Raw genomic sequence first — 16,176 nt, forward strand, 5'->3', positions numbered from 1 at the left:
CCTGAAGCTCTGTTGACCAGCTAAAAATCAAGGATTCTCACGATCTCCTTAAACATGATAATTTATAAAAACTGGTCCATAATTGAGGGAAAGACCATTCTTTACTATACCAATTGCTGGTGGCAGAGTGGCTAAGTGATTAAAAATTATCACTACAAAGCCTGGAGACCTGAGTCCAGTGATTGGGAACCCATATGATAGGAGAGGACTCCATCAAGTTGTCCTTTGATCTTCACACGCATGCCATGGTGTGCACTGGGGTAGGTGTGTGTATACACACAACAAATAAATATAAATAAATAAATAAATAAATGTTTTTAAATGAATACACATTGTCAGCCATGTAAGAAAAGTTCTGAAGGATCCTGAGCACAGAAACTTCTGACCATGGATTCAAAGAGGGTCCCTCTCTGTAAACATGGCATGGCTGCGATAAATCTAGAAGTTCTCAAACCTCATTCATGGAACTGTGTTTCCTTTTGAGGCTCAGTGAGTGATGGTTTGTTTGGGGTTTGCTGTTGCTGGAGCTGGAACCCAGAGTCTTGGGGATACTAGCACGTATGTTACTACTAGACTCCTACCATAGCCCAAAGATATGAGTTGAGGTTTTATTACAGACATAATTGACTAAATATAGGCCTTTCTATGACAGAACACAATTCCCAGTCTGTCTTCCGTTTCTAGAGATGAAAGAAGTGGGGCTGACATTCTCAGCTAATCACATCCTAAACCTTCTAGCAACCAGTCCCAATTCTGAAACATATCTCCTTAGTCAGGCATCTCATTAGGATACCAAGGGTCTCATTATTTGGAGAGTTACCCCAGCGTAGCTCTGAGCCATATCATGACTCTACTGGTTACTCTTCTGTTGCAGTGATAAAACACCATGACTGAAGTGACTTACAGAAGGAAGAGTTTATTGGGGCTGGCAGTTCCAGAGAGACAAGGATCCACCACCATCATGGTTGGGAAGCTGGAGCAGCAAGTTGAGAGCTCACACCTTGAACCACAGGGAGCAGAGAGAGAGCAAGCACCAGGAATAGCATGGGACTTTGAAACCTCAAAGCCCATTTCCCAGTGACAGTGACAGTTCTGCAAGGACACACACCTCTAGACCTCCCCAAACAGTGCCACAAACAGGAAACCAAGCATTCAAATCCTCGAGCCTACAGGGAGCAATCAATTCAGCCACCACACGGAACAAATGTGTATTTCCTCTCATAGCAAGTTAAGGAGGAATTGCCTCCTACAACAAGTGGGGAGTTGGCCCTTTCAGGAGGAAGTGGTCCAATCCTTTCTAAAACTTCCCAATCAAATCTCTCCTCGAAGGTTGAAAGAATAACCAACTCCAGAGGACTTTAAAACTGAGGTAACATGCAAACTGTGGGTCCCAGACCAGTGGGACCCATGTCCTGGTTGGCTTGCTGTGACCCTCCAGGTACCATGTGGCAAGGCAGGAGCCAGACAAGGGACAGCAGGTATTCCCTGAAAACTTTTTTTTTCATGAGCAGACATTCTACAAACGATTGTGTAAGTCTTGTGGAGTCATTTGAGGTCCAGGAAGATCCAGAGACCTTTGGATACACCCTGAGTCAAAATGAGAACTCAGGTGTCTTGGGTTAAGCTAATGGTTGTTCTACTGGCCGCCTCATATGGGATGTGCAGACTCCAGCAGAAGTGTCCAGTGGCTCTCCTGTTTCTCTTCCCCTTCTCTCAGCTTCTTCTGTATCCACGGCCTCAATTTGAATCTCTTGTCTCCCTCATCCATGCCCTTGCCTATTTTCTCTATGGGCAAGATGGCCACAGGGCAAAGGGCAGGGAGGAGAAGCAGGAGTGGGTAACAGCAACTCTGCTCCTTGTCAATGCCCAACACAAATACCACACACACACACACACAAGTGTGCACACACTCAGGCATGTGCACACACATACACTCACACACATGCCACATATGCACATCGCATGCACACACGTGTGCATACACGTACCACATGCACACTGCCCTCCTCCACAATCCACACCAGGTCTGCCTCCGGGAAGACTGCTCCCCACCTTGAACACTGCCCGTTGTCTGTCCTTCCAGCTCTTCACTCCTCCTCCTTCTCTCAACCTAGCTGGAAAAGGAACACAGCCCTCCCTTGTCCCCTCCTGATATTTCCAGTAAAAGTACCTTGAACACAATCTTGCTGCCACAGCCCTAATTATGTGTGAAATCATTTTTTTTAAAGCTTTAAACCAAAGCAAACAAGCACATACAGAGAAGCCCATTCTCTGAGCCTGGGAGCAGCAGGGCCTGGCTGCTGCCAGGTTACCTCAGGCTACACAGAGGCCCAGCTGTTTCACAAGCTGCCTGCCTGCCCACTGAGGTACCTCCGCTGCCTGACCGGTGAAGCTGCCCACCCCTCAGAGGAAAGAGGTGGTCTCGATGTGTGTCTTCCACGCAAGCTTACCTGAGACTCTCACGTACCTTATAAGTTAAGAGGCCCCAGGAAAGGGCCACCTCAGAAACAGTAGAAACTTCTGGAAAACAATTTGGAGAAAGGACTTTCCTCTAGAGACAAACAACATTCTCAAACAAGGCAGACCCCTCTTCATGCGGGTGTATTTTAACTTCTTTAAAACACAAAACAAAAATCTGCTATTTTCCTTTTCTTTAACAGAAATTATGGTGCTGCTTGAGTGACGTTAGAAAACTGTTAGGAGTCAGTGCTCTCCTTCTGTGTGGAGCCGAGAACTGAACTCAGGTCATCAAGTTTGGCAGCGAGCACCTTCACCCACTGAGCCACCTGGATACCACAAATAATATAATGACAAGCATCTAGGTGAGGCTCTTGGGTTCATTTGTACAGGGCTTGGGCTGCTGACTTGTGAGATAGATGCTCACACGCATGTGGTCTTGCTGATGGATCGGTTTCTGTGATGCCTATAACTTTCATCAATAGGACACAAGGATCTGTCTTTTGAACCATTAACTGAACTTGGGCTTCTCCAGCTTCCTAATGAAGTTTAAGAGTGATGTGGCTGTTTGTTGGTTTGCTTAATCGTATTGGTTTATTTCTTATAAGAACTAAGACATATCTCTCCAAAAAGTTCTTAACAACTGGGTATGGTGATGTATGCTTGTAATCCCAGCACTTGGGAGGCTGAGGTAGGTGGATCCTGAGTTCAAGGCCAGCCTGGTCTACATAGCAAGACATAGTGGACTGGTTTAGAAAGGTTCTTTGGAGCAACTCCCATCCATGTTATCTGCAGTTCCGTTCACAGGTTATCAGTCAGCGTCAACTTGATCCACTCACAAACACCTCACGGATACACCAGCAGTCCAGTTGGGTAGAGTCGGATTAGCAGTGACATGACCTAGCAGAGACAGCCAGGCCTTAGCCTCGGCTGGAGTCAGCAGGAGGGACCAACAGGAACCCCAGGAGAAGTTCTCAGCTGCGCCTCTCTTAAGGAAGCAAAGATCAGCAAAGACTCAAGACCCACAAGTGTGGCCCAGCTAACTCTATAAGCAAGCCTAGCTCAGCCTCCATCACTGTCTGTCAAGTCGAACTGATATCTTCTAAACATTATGTGTCCTTTATGTACCTTGCCTCAGCACGTGCACCCAATCAGCCCAAGTTCTTGGAAGAGGCAAGAAACTGCAGCACACCACTGAAGTTTTTTGGTGCGTCCTCTCTATGGAGTCCCAACAAATGAAGCTCAACTATGCACTGGACAGTGGTCCAAAACATGCCTGTCTTTAGCAAAGAATCTTTCTCCATGTGTCTTTTCATGTGCCTGCTCTAGCAGAACATCCTCTCTCCTGTGTCTCTGCTTCAGTGAAATGTCCCTTCATAAGTCTGCCTTAGCCTTTCACACCTGTCCACTCTAACAAAACGCACCCAGCGAAACACCACCTGACTTTCCAAAGAACCATTAAGTTTCCACTTCAAGATCCTATATCAAGGATTTGAGGCCTGTGAATACAGCTCAGTGGTAAACCACTTGCCTACTATACCAAGGGCCTAGATTTATTTCTTAGCACTACGGCAAGTAAAATAATCCTTAGCCTACCAGACATGAAAACCATGCCTAGAATCTTTTTGTTGCTGTTGTTTTGTTTTAGCAAAAAATAGGTTTGTTATACTCAAGTGTCCTGGAAAAAGGAAACAAGTCCACCATGCAGGGTCTAGCAGCAATCCACAGTGGGCCGGTGCCTCCTAACAAGACAGGGAGGTCTAGCTTTGAATTTGTTAGTTTGTATTTGAGGGTTCCACACTGAGTTCTTTGTAGCTTTAAGAATTGCACGAGTCCATCTGCATCCAAAAGATATCAAAACAACATGAGATACAGAAAATTAAGTTGATATAATTGCATTAGACTGCTTAAATTGTTCTACTTCATGAACCCACTCCAGGTATCACATGCTTATACTCTTAACAAGGTCTAAAACATAATGGCAATTTTTCTCTTTCTTTTCTTATTATTCTGCTTATTACTTATTTTTCTTGCCTTATTTAATTGGCCATACCCCAAATGCTATATCAAATAAACATTTTCTTACATCTAACTCTGTATGTGTGTGTGTTCATATGTGAGCGTGTGTGTGTGTGTGTGTGTGTGTGTGTGTGTGTGTTTGTGTATTTGTGTAGGTCAAAGGTCAACATTACATGTATTCTATCACCTCTCCAACCTATTTTTTGAGTCTGGACTTCCATATATTGTTTATGCTAACCAGTCAGCTAGCTCAGGGAACCCCCTCATCTCTACTTCCCAGTACTGGGTTATGGATGAGTACCACGGGGTTCAGTTTTTACATGGGTGCTTGGGATCCAAATTCAGGTCCTCATACATGTGCAGCAAGGACTGTATCTACAGAACAATCTTCCCAGCCCCTTCTTTGTAACGTTAAAAAGAACGCCTCTAAACTGTCTCCTTAACTATAAGGAGGGTTTTTTTTAAACATAATTTTTATTGAATCTTTGGGTATTTCTCATCATGTACCCCAATCTCACTCATCTCCCAGTCCTTTCATATGTTATAGTATATATTTAAATATTTTAATAAATCCTAGCAGAGGTGCATTCCTTGCTACCCACCCCGATGTTCTAGGTTCCCAAAGGAAAGACACACACACACAGCCTTTATATTTTGATATGCGTAAAACAGCTCAATGGCTGAGCCACGTCCTAACATTCATGTGACGAATCCACCCTCCTCTGATATTCCCGAGTTATTACTTACTAAAATCTATATTTCATCTTTGCTGCTCTGGACCCAGTTGGCCAGCCCTCTTGGGCCACGATCCCCTACTCCTACATGATGGCTGTGCTCTCTGTCCTGCACCTTCTCAGCTATGGAGTCTCTCCTTCTCCCTGTATGGCAGATCTCCTTTTCCTTCTCCTTTGGTCCCATTACATAGTTCAATTGCATAGTTCAATTGACATCTTATTTAAAATTTTTATACATAGGTCCATAAATAAAAAGGCTCTACAATGTTTTTCCTGTGGTACCTTTATTAGTTTTGGTATCACAATTAGGCTGACCTTGTCAAGGTAGCACATGCCTAAAATCTTAACCCTTCAGTGGTGGAGGCAGGAGGATAATGAATTTAAAGCCAGCCTGGACTATATTGTGAGACTGTCTTAAAAACAAACAAACCAAAAATGTGTGATATGATCATCTAATTCAAGGTTTTATGATGAATAAATTAAAGTCTTTTATTACTATTTTAACTGTGTTTGCTTCCTTCCTTCCTTCCTTCCTTCCTTCCTTCCTTCCTTCCTCCTTTTCTTCTTTGCACCAATGTGCTCCAGCAGTCATGCACTGGGTCGCCATCTTGTAATGGAGATTAAGACACTAACAATGCAATGCTTCAACCTATAAAGAGAAACTAGATAGGAAGGGCTGGGAATGGTCCTGGCATCTACCACAGTCTAGACCACAGCACATTGCTTGTTCTTGTTTTTATTTCATTTTGTTTGGGATCCAACCAATGAATTTGGCTCATTTGCATTTAATATAATTCTTTATTGAATCTTTGGGAATTTCACATCATGCACCCCAATCCCACTCCCCTGTCTCAAACACCAACAAAAAAACCATCTTGTCAACCCTCTGGGCAACAAACTGCTGCTCCTCTATCAATGGCTCCTCTATTAACCGCTAATATATAGGCCTTATTTCAGCCATCTTACTGTTGCTCCTTACAGAGTTTCTAGCTGCCCCTCTCTCCATACCCTCCTGCAGTCCCTGCCCCTGTTCCTGTCCCTGTCCCTGGATGGATTAGTAAGTGTGCTGAGACTGCAGGTCTCACAGGTGGGGAGGGCTGTCCCTTGCCAACTACCCAGACCCAAGACTGCCTCAAAACCCGCATTTGCCATATTTATCACACACATTCCCCTTCTCTATTTTCTGTTGCACATGTCCATTCTTTTTTCTTCTGCTGCCCTAAAAGTTGTGGGTTCTATTTTTATGCTTTTAGTTGTTTCTCCTAATTTTTTTATGAACGACACTTACACTTACCGAGTTCATTGTTAAGTGTTTCCCTTGGTACTTCCTAACGTCCCTCCATCCCTTCCTCACTGCTCCCGACCCCCAGCATCATACCCTCCCTGCTTCCGAGGTATGATGTAGAAATAACTCAGAGTAGTTACATACAAACCATTTTTCTTCATTTATTCAGAATGTCCTCTTTAAAGAATAGCCAGTCTTACTAAGTTGTTTACGAGTCTTTACTTACTATGCCTCACTCCTTCCTGCTGCTACAATCTGATGTTCATGCGCCTGTTGTGTGTGTGTGACCTGCTTTTTCTTTTTGTAAATTCAGAATTTGCTCCATTGTGTAGTGTTCTGAGACTTCTCTGTCATGTTTGGCTTGAGTGTTTATTTTGAGTCATTTTTGTCCCCTGAACTTGTACCCCATAAACTTTTAAAATACAAGATTTTTTTTCCCCTCCCTTCAATGCTATGTATGAAATTTTTAGTAACAATTTCCTCTTTCTCATATGTTTTTTTTTTTTTTTTCTATCTGAAATTCTTATTTAATGAGCTCTCCTGAATGGTGACGGGGATTACCTCACCAGGTAAAGCCACCATGGAGCTTGTGTGTGGTGTGAAAAGATCAGCAATACCTGCGTAATTATGTGTTAAAGAGAGAAGTGCCATGGAAGTATAACAGAGCAAGTGAGAGAGGGACAGGGTCCCAGGTGGGGCTGAAGGCTGACTGGAAGACATATCTGAGCAATGGTGCCAAACAGTTCAGGAGTGAGCCACGCACACGTCTGCAGGAGAGAGAAACCAGGTCAAGGGCGGAGACACCAGAGCATGCCTGGCCTGAGACCCAAGAGGAGAGGGTAGGTAGGGGGTAGGAGAGCAGCAGAAACATAGTTTCAAGGAGGCCAAGTGAGTTCTCATGGTCAGGATAAACATATGGTGAAAGGGAAAGTCAGAGAAAGGTTGTGACCAGGGACCCAGCAGATGGCTCTTTGGTAAAGTCACCTGTCTCCTAACCTACAGACCTAGGATCACCAAGTTCCATATGATGAAAGGAGACTTAAAAGTTGTCCTCTGACCTCCACCACCATGCACCATACACATGTGTGCACACACTGCCTACACACAAACACACATAATACATAACACACACAGAGATGCATATATAATTTGTGACGTTCTGAACAGAAGAGTGACACAGAGAGCTTTCTTTTCTTTTTAAGAAACCAATTAATCAAATTTACATTTATTTACTTATTTATTTATTTATTTATTTATTATTTATTTATGGTGAGGGGAGTTGGGGAGGCAGGTGGAAGATTGGGTTCCAGGGACTGACCTCAGATCACTGGGCTAGACAGCAATCACCCTTACCTTCTGAACTATCTTGCCAGCCCTCCTTTTTTTTTTTTTTCATTTGAAAACACTAATTTTAGCTCTCCTGTGAGTCCTTCAGGGACCAAGGGGAACAACAAAATTAGGAAAATGTTTCAGTAAAAAGCAAGAAATGGTAGTGGCTCGGCCTGGACAGGGGTGTGGAGGTGATAGGAGATGGCTAGGACTGAGTTGGCCCTGTGACAATACACCTTGCACTCGTGTGTGTGTGTGTGTGTGTGTGTGTGTGTGTTTTGTTTGTGGTGTTGGGGATGAAATGGAGGCTCTGTGCATGTTTGACAAGCACACTACCAGTGACTGCGTCGCTAGCACCGTAACAGGGCATCTCTGAGGACCTTCATGGTGATCAGCAACAGTCTGCGGGGAGCTAAGTTGCTCTCAGTTGTCAATTTGCCAGGATCTAGAATCACCGAGGAGACATGCCTCCATCCATGCCTGTAAGGGATTATCTAGATTAGATTACTTGAAGAAGACACACACCCTCAACCTTGGGCAGCACCATTCCCTGGACTGGGGTCTGGGCTCTCATAAAAAAGAGAAAGCCAACGGCAGGAGTGCCTGTCATTCTCTGCTTCCTGGGTGCAGATTCAATGTATCTCTAGCTCCTGCAACCAGGACTGACAATGCAATGGACTGTACCCTCAAACTGAGAGCCAAAATCAACCATGCTCCCTTAAATTGCTTTTGTCAGGATATTTTATCACAGCAGCAGGAAAAGAGATTAAGACACAGAGCGAGGCTCGGACAATGTAACTGAAGGCAGTGTCAGGCTCAGCGGGAGCAAAGACTTGAACATTATCGTCTTTCTATAAATCTTGCTCTCTAGGTGCCTCCCTTGCTGCAGCCTTGCCTCAGCCCTAATGCAGCCACTTAAGTTGGAGTATCATTTTAGAGAGCTTAAAGAGAATGGAATTAAGTATTTAAGCGTAGATGCTATAAGCTCTTAAAATAAAAAAAAAGTTCCTTACCGCCTTTAATGCTAGCAATAAAACCCGTGGGAGCATTTTATAGTGCACATAATCAAACTTCCGTAGCCAAAAGAACAATGAAGTCTCATGCTGTTGACACTGCTGAATGCCTGCCGAGTCAAAATTCAATAAAGAAACACTACTCCTGTCACTTCCTGGTTTGAAAGCAACTCATCATCATAATAATAATACGGAGAGTGCTGTAAACAAGACTGGGTTCATCTCTCCCTGGCAGAATCTAAGGTGGGTGGAGATGCAGATGAAGCTACCTTTGTTGGTTTGCTTTGTTTTGTTCTTTTGTTAGTCAGCTTCCCACGACTATAACAAAATGCCCTAGAAAATCGACTTATAAAGAAACATTTATGTAGGCTCAATGCTTTTAGAGTTTTTAATCCAATATGGGGCAGTCCCACTGGTTTTAGGCCTTTAGTAAACCAGGATGGTAAGACAGTGCATCATGGAAGGAACAGGTCAGGAAGCAAAGCTGAGCATCCCAGTTTGGGATGTGAAAGAGAAAATAGGAAATGCAAAGAGTAGGACCTCAATATCCTCTTCACTTACACCACCAATGACCCGAAGACGTCCTTTAAGCCCCACCTCTTAAAAGTTAAACTATCTCTCAGAGTGCCATCAGATGGGGACTAAGCCTTGGATATATGGACCTTTGGAGACATTTAGATACAAATGATCCAGTCCTGCTCCAGCACCAACAAAACACTAAACACACTCTTAATGTGTATGAATTTGGCAATAAGTAAAATTATGCTGGGCACGTGCCTTTAGTGTGATGTCCAAATCCAAGCGAGACAAGAAAGTTTCCTTAACAAAAACTGCCAAGAAAGGCTTGGAACTGAAGCAGAACCTGAGAGAAGAGCTTCGGAAATGTGTGGACACCTACAAGTACCTCTTCATCTTCTCTGTGGCCAACATGAGGAACAGCAAGCTGAGGGACATCTGGAATGCCTAGAAGCACAGCCAGATGTTCTTTGGCAAAAGCAAGGTGATGATGGTGGCCTTGGGCCAAAGCCCATCTGACGAATACAAAAACAACCTACATCAGGTCAGCAAGAAGTTGAGAGGTGAAGTTGGGTTCCTTTTTACCAACTGCACAAAGGATGAAGTGAAAGAGTGGTTCACAAAGTTTACAAAAATGGATTTTGCTCTAGTGGGGGACAAAGCAACTTTAACTGTGAGCCTGGATCCAGGGCAGCTGAAGCAGTTCCCTCATTTCATGGAGCCACAGCTGAGGCAGCTGAGTCTGCCTACTGCCCTCAAGAAAGATATGGTGACCCTGCTGTCAACTATGAAGTATTTAAGGAGGGAGACATGCTAACTCCAGAGCAGATTCATGTCCTGAAGCTGTTTGGGTATGAGATGGCTGAATTCAAAGTGACCATCAAATATATGTGGGATGCCCAGTCGGGAAGATTCCAACAGATGAACGATGACCTGCCCGACAGTGCACCTAAGTCTGAGGGAGAATCTGAGGAGGAGGGTGACAGCTGACTCTAAGAGCCAAGACTAAGGCCTTCCAGCAAGTTCTTCATCTCCGCTGAACCCTCCAGGACTGCTATCACCCCTCTGGATGGAGCAGCTATTTATTTTGCTATGAATAAAGACAAGGGCTGGGATACTAGGGAATGACTTTATTTCTATAAAGAATAAAATTGTGTCTGCAGGGTGTTCCCTTTAGACATCAGGAGGGAAAAATATGCTGAAGTTTGCAGCATCAGAGATTATTGAATCTTACAGTTCATCTTAGATCAATGGTGTTGATAGGTGCACACATAAGATAAGGGAGTTGAGGCCTCAGCATCTGGGCAATGGCAGACTATGCTCATAGTCACCAATTGAGAGGTGGGAACCTCTACTGAGAAAATAGGCAAGCCTGTTGGGCATTTTCTTAATTAGTAATTGATAGGACAGTGCTCTGCCCACTTTAGGTAGGGACACCACTGACCTGGTGGTCCTGGGTTCTATAAGAAAGTAAGCTGAGCAAGTCCTGAGGAGCAAGCCAGTAAACATCACCCCTCCATGGCCTCTATTCCAGCTCCTGCCTCCAGGCTCCTACCCTGTTTGAGATCCTACTCCAATAGCCTTTGATGATGAACAGTGATGTGGAAGTGTAAGCAAAATCAACCCTTTCCTCCCCAACTTTGGTCATGATGTTTCAGCACAGTGATAGTAACCTTAAGACATGACTCAGTAGTAGTGTCCTTAGGCAACATTAAGTTTCTGGCTAAGTTCTTCCTACAGAAACCCACTATCTTATCTTATAAGAAGAAAATTTCATTGCTCTCATGTTAGGTATCAAATTACAATTAACCTTTAAGAAATTACTTCTTGAGTCTGGAGAGATGGTTCAGCAAGTGGGGTCACTGACTGCTCTTCTAGAGGACCCAGGATCAATTTATGGCAACTCACAACTGTCTGTAACTCCAAGGTCGGACACCGCCACACAGACGTACACAGACATACATGCAGGCAAACACCAATGCACGTGAAAATAAAAATAAATTATTAAAAAAGAAACTACTTGATTTTTAATGTATTATCAAAGAAAATATCTGCAGTTATCTAAAACAGCCATCAAAAGGGTTATCCTCTGTTTTATAATTATATGACATTATAAATATTTTTGTTAGAAAGCATAGTAATTACTTTGATCTGTGAAATGTCTCATCAGACAAAGGTGCTTGCCAACTTGAGTTGGATCCCAGAACCCACGTGGTGGAAGGAGAGACTTGATCCCAGCAACGTAACCTAACTTCCCCTAACCTCCACTGCCTCACAAAAATAAATACATACATGTGAATTAAAAAAAAAAAAAAAGGAAAGCATAGTACTCATTGATAAAAATACATTACTTATATTAAGAGGTAATGGATCTAGCATTATGTTCAAAGTAATGAATAAAAATTGATTCTCATTTTAGTTTATGATGTGGAAATTGTAACGGTAAATCATTAAGCTGCTCTGAGCTCCTGGCGGGTAGACAATAGTCTCTGCACCCACCCAAGAGCTATAGATTCACGAATGAAAGACATGCACACACAACCTTTATATTTAATATGCCTTATTAGCTCAATGGCTGGGCTACTCCTGAACCTCTCTACATGGCTAGCACACACTCCCTTCCGGTATTTCTGAGTTAAAACTTTCTAAATCTATTTTATCTCTGCTACCCCAGGCCCAACTGGGGGAGTGGCCCCTGGGGCTACTTTCCTAGATTCTTACATGTCCATGGGCTTGTAAGTCTGATCTCTTTGCTTCCCTGTACCCCGCCCCCCATGGCAGAATCCCTTCTTCTCTCCTCTGTGTTCCTTGCCTGGGAATCCTAAAAGGCCTGCCTCTGTCCCCCTGCCCAACCATTGGCCACTGGCTCTTTATTGATCAATCAAAAACCAACTGGGGACAGAGACCCTCATCACCTAGATTTTTGTGATTTGGGGAGCAGAATTAAGACAAAGCATTAGAACCAATCCCCAACAGGTAATCTCAGTTGATATAGCACATATAAACAAAAGCTTTTAGGGAGACTTCAACTTCATTCCAGATAGCAATATACTTACATCCTAACCAAGTCTGAAGGAAATGCATCTCACACAGTGGCATGAAACTGCAATTGTCATGTTTATGTGACACAGAAAGGTTCAAGGCCTTTCATTGCATTCATTTATTTTTCCATGCTGGGGACTGAGCCAAAGATGTTATTTACACTAAACAAGTGCTGTACCACTGAGCTGCCTCCTCAGCCTAGGATATCAAATGTTCAAGACGGAAAGGTCTGAGCACCACTTCCTTAAATCCAGCCAGAATTCATCTTCTGGGATCAAATATTGGTTCAGCCTCCCCTGAAGCACATAGCTGTCTGTAAGCAAAGGACACCTGCAAAATCCCCAGTGTTCTCTGAGGAATGAGAGACGAGTCTTCATAGGTACCAAGCAGTCTGGTATTGCTATTGCAGAGTGAACTCTGAACTGGGGATTCCTGAAAAAATTTTGGCCAGCAAATGTTGTAGGAAGTCCAGTACACATTGTGGTGGGTGTTGAGAGTAGTGGACAGGGGTCCTTGCTCTTGAAGAACAAGGGAAGTCTTTGAGATGTGAGGCGTTCACTCGGCACAACCTCACAGACTCTTCTGCCCATGGGCAGCCACCAACTGTGCCAGCCCTCCTCTGTGAAGGAACATTTCAATCTCCTTACAAAACGCACCCTCATTTCATTTCTCACATATTTTTAAATTGAAAAATCACTGCCACCAATAGCTCTCCTACCTAAGCATACAGTCATACCAGTTCCCCATCATCTCTGATGAAAACGCCAGTCAGTGTGCACACTGTGTAATGGCATTCTTGACATGCACTTAGAGATGTCCACACAGTAGCCCCCAGACTGTCTGCCTAGACTTCCAGACTAAGCTTGTCTAGGCATTAAGAGTATGCGCTCTCGAGCCAGGCCATCTGGTGTTCAGACCTCTTTCTACAATGACCAGATCACTGGTGTTCTGGTGAATATTCAACAGCTGGTTCTCAGGGAGGCTTCAAGTCTTCATTTATAAATTTGCCAATTTCCAGATCCTTTCACTTTGAACAGTTTCTTTTGTTCATAATATTTGTTATTATTTTTGTTTGTTTTGAGATATGTAGACTAGGCTACCCTTGAAATCACAAAGAACTTCCTTTCTGACATCTATGATCTGGGAGGTGTATACCACTACACTTGGTGGCCAATTTCCATTTTGAGAGGGTCTGTCTTCTTGTATAGCTCAGGCTGTCCTTAAACTCACTATGTAGCCTAAGAGGACTCAAATTCACAGGCTCAGCCTCTGAGTGTAGGATCACAAGTGCACACCACGACAGCCAGCTGCCACAATGGCCAATTTTAAACTACCCATCCTGTGACTACTGGGTTTTGAGATCCGGGGCTGGCTGGATGCAGCACCTGCCTGGACTTTGAGTAAGTTACCTATCCTCCTAGAAACAGCTTCCTCCTCCTCTGGAAGGAATGCTTGTTGAGACAGATCACTGGGTCCTAGTCCCAGAGTCCCTAACCAAGTGAGTCTCTGTGGGCCTCCAAGGTTTGCATTTCCAACAGTTCCCAAGTCATGACAGATTGAAAGCTCTTGTAGGAAGCCTATAAAAAGTCAAGCTCTGGCCAATACAAACCAGGATGGATTCTCCACCCACATCTATGGACATAGCATGTTCTCTTCCTTAGTCCTACAGCATCTCTGTATCTCTTCTCTCTGACTTTCCATTCTTCCTACAGACATCTTAATTCATCTCAAACACTTCTCCCAGGTTGTGTGACTTGATCACTGAGGAGAACTATGAACAAATGTCTCTCAGCACAGACAGGGAACCAACAACAGAACAAAGGAAGGATTTCACTAAAACCCAACTTATCTGAGCTAATGAGTTTTATTGGAGTTACTTACAGGGATATGGGTGTGTGGTTATTTAAAAGCAAAAAGGAGTCAATTTCCCCCCCCCCAAAAAAACCCTACAGCACCAAAGCCCACTTCAACACAGGTGGTAGGTCATAAAAGTGGGAAATTTGAGCACACTGCACAGCTTGCAGACATGACAGGCTGGAGAATGGTCTTTCTAGACAGCTCAGCTCAGCTGGTCAGAGAGTTTTCCAGATATCTCAGCTTGTCTCAGAGTATCCTCCCTTCTTCTATGGGAAGAAAGAACTTACTGACTGGTCAGTTTCAGGGACTTCCTGAAGCCTTTGAGTGTTTACTTCTTGAACTTATGGAGTTTCCATGCTGGTGGGAATGTTTCACCTCCCCTTAGAACATCATGTTGTTCCTCCTTGCTAACACCCTGTGTCTTTAGGAGCTTTCTTCCAAAATGGGAAGTCTTAATCTCATAGGAAATGATTATACAATATCCCCCAAAGAACCTCTATGATGGTTTATCTTCATTGTCTACTTGACTAGATTTGAGATCCTGTGGGAGATGCTTCTCTAAGGATGTTTTCAGAGGGATTTAACTGAGGAGGGAAAAGACAGCCTCAGTGTGGCTGACATCATCTCATGGGCTAGGGTCCTGAGGTAAATAAAATAAATGAGGAAAAGAGAAGAGCTAAGTAGCGCTAAGTAGTAGCCTGTTTCTGCTTCCAGCTGCAAACACAATGTGCTTTTCTATCAATTCTGTGGGCTGCCTTTCCACTGTATAGAAGTTTTCAATCTCATGTAACTCTATTTGTCAGTCCTTGGGATTATTTCTTGTGCTACTGGAGTCCTTTCAGAAAGCTCTTATGCCTGAATTCTAAAGCATTTTGCTGATGTTTTTCTCTAGAAGTTTTAATGTATCAGAGCATATACTACCATATTTAATCATTTTTTAATATATTTCTGTGCAGGGTGAGAGATGTGGATCTAATATCATCCTTCTGCATATGGCTGTCCAGATTTTCCAGCACCACTTTGGAAAGGTTTTCCTCCAATGTTTGTTTTTGACACTATTGTCAAAATAAGATGATTATAACTGTGAGTTTATTTCTTGGCCCTCTGCTCTATTTCTTCAATCTCTCTCCCTCTCTCCCTCCCTCCTTCCCTCTCTCCCTCCCTCCCTCCCCCTCTCTCTTTGTCTCTCTGTCTCTCTCTTTGTCTCCCTGTCTCTCTCTCTTTGTCTCTCTGTCTCTGTGTGTGGGTGTCACATGTGCAAGCATGTGACAGTACTCTGCTGTCTTTGTTACTATGGCTCTGTGGTATTATTCGAAGTCAAGAATTATGATACCTCAGCTGGGCAGTGGTGGTGCACGCCTTTAATCCCAGCACTTGGGAGGCAGAGGCAGGCGGATTTCTGAGTTCGAGGCCAGCCTGGTCTACAGAGTGAGTTCCAGGACAGCCAGGGCTACACAGAGAAACCCTGTCTCGAAAAAAAAAAAAAAAAAAAAAAAAAAAAAAAAAAGAATTATGATACCTCCATCACTGTTATTGTTTCTTAGAATTGTTTTGACTACAATGTTTTTGTTGTTTGTTTCCATATGAATTTTAAGATTGCTTTTTCTAATTCTGTGATGGATGAGTCATCAGAAAATTAAAGGGAATTGTATCGAGTTTATAGTCTACTTTCAGTACCATAACCATTTTCACAATACTAATTCTGCCGATCCATGCGCATGTAAGGTTTCCCCACCTTTTAGTGTTTTCTTCAATTTCCTTATTCATTGTCTTAATTATACAAAAACTTATCAAAAGAAGAAACATGTGGCGAATAAAAATTTGAAAGAAAAAAATAAGCATTCAACTTCCTTAGCAATCAAGAAAATATTAATTAAAACTGCTTCAAGATTTCATCTCAACCCCACGTAAACAAACAAACATG

At 43.3% G+C, this 16,176-nt stretch overlaps 1 long non-coding RNA gene and 1 pseudogene across 1 annotated transcript in view; one reads left to right on the top strand and one right to left on the bottom strand.

The window, feature by feature from the left end:
* Positions 1 to 16,176, bottom strand: part of LOC143442726 (uncharacterized) — a 94,199-nt gene that overhangs the window by 61,451 nt on the left and 16,572 nt on the right. The gene's annotated exons all lie outside the window — the stretch shown is intronic.
* Positions 9,625 to 10,343, top strand: LOC117697976 (mRNA turnover protein 4 homolog pseudogene; annotated as a pseudogene).

Source organism: Arvicanthis niloticus, chromosome 1 (assembly GCF_011762505.2).
Source record: "Arvicanthis niloticus isolate mArvNil1 chromosome 1, mArvNil1.pat.X, whole genome shotgun sequence".
Classification (NCBI taxonomy): domain Eukaryota; kingdom Metazoa; phylum Chordata; class Mammalia; order Rodentia; family Muridae; genus Arvicanthis; species Arvicanthis niloticus.